Source organism: Manacus vitellinus, unplaced genomic scaffold (assembly GCF_001715985.3).
Source record: "Manacus vitellinus isolate BGI_N305 unplaced genomic scaffold, ASM171598v3 scaffold_19_pilon, whole genome shotgun sequence".
NCBI lineage: Eukaryota > Metazoa > Chordata > Aves > Passeriformes > Pipridae > Manacus > Manacus vitellinus.
This window is the reverse complement of record NW_021939395.1, coordinates 2,741,317-2,742,666: the sequence shown is the minus strand read 5'-3', so window position 1 is coordinate 2,742,666 and position 1,350 is coordinate 2,741,317.

The window sequence follows — 1,350 nt, the reverse complement described above, 5'->3', positions numbered from 1 at the left end:
CCCCGCGCTCACCTGTTGCTGCTGCCCGGCCGCGGCTCAGCCCTGCCCAAACCCTCGTCGTCAGACCCAGCCCAGGCTCCGGCTCTGTGCAGCTGCAGCAGCTGCTGGGGGTGGTTGTGGTGTTGCCTTGCGAGGCTGTTCCCTGTGCTCGTTGCGGGTGGGAACTTTTCCAGGAGGGGCGGCTCGCAGGCTGTGTCCGAGTTTCTGCGCAGGGTGAAGCATCGGTTGTAAGGGTATTTTTTAATCGCAAGGCCGCAGTTCTCCGTCACGTGATGGTGCTAAAGCTCGGTATAAATAACTGTCGTGGCAGGCGTGCTCGGCGTTTAGAGGCTCCCTTTGAAAAGGGGGCTGTGTCCCGCAGCCCTGCAGGGGCCGTGGGCAAACTCTGCTAGAGTCTGGAAAAGGAAAAGCAATATTCTGCTCCAAAGGCTCAGCATTGCCTTCTCCTCTCGCTCTGGAAATAGGCACGTGCTGAGTGCTGTTAAAGGACTAAAGGCCTTTTCAGTGCTCTGCAGGTGCAGAGGTGTCCCCATTCCAGTGTTCCCATTCTCTTTAGTCAAACGAACTCTAACAAAGAGAAAGGGAAATGTGAGAGCTGGCTTGCAGAAGAGCCTCTCAGCCCGTCCCGATGTACCGAGGTGGATGCTATGGTGACTGGAGTCTAAACAGATCTGTTGCTCTCCCCCCACACTGGAATTACTCTTGTTTGCAGTATTAGCGGTTCATCCACTCTGCAGTTCTGTGGCAGCTTGAGCTAGGGTGGCTTGGGGCTTCTGTGGCCCCAGCCACACGTTCCTCTCCTTGTGTGACTGAGCAGTAAGTCAGCACAGAGAGTTAATTTTGAACAACAAAAAAAAAAAAAATTAGAAAAAGGCTGTTTCTGGTAGGATGGCTTTCAGCTGGCTCAGCTCTCCGAAGTGGTTCACCACTTGTTTGCCTGAGTGCAAATGTTTGCTCCAGAGGGTGGAAAGGTGGTGAGAGGGATGCAACTGTCAGAGCTTAGACTGGCACAGGGCCATACAGAGCTTTTCACCTGTGCCATTTGTCTGGCTTGCTGACAGTTCCTGGAGAGTGCATATAGTTTGACTAAAAGGGGTTATTTTCTTTTTCTCCTATGTGCAGGTTAAATACTCCTTATTTAGTTCTAATTTGGGACAGTGCTTGGGTGCATTTCCTTACTCTAAATGTGTTTTGGTGGTTTTGCCTTCTCAGGCTGGGGGTACTGTCCTGGTCCTGCTGCTCCTGTGTGCAGTGGCACTTTGACAGTGCATGGAACTGGTGCATTTTCTTGTCAGGAGTGTGGCTGTACCTGTTTGGCAGTAGTGCCTGACAGTTCACTGCAGCTTCTGA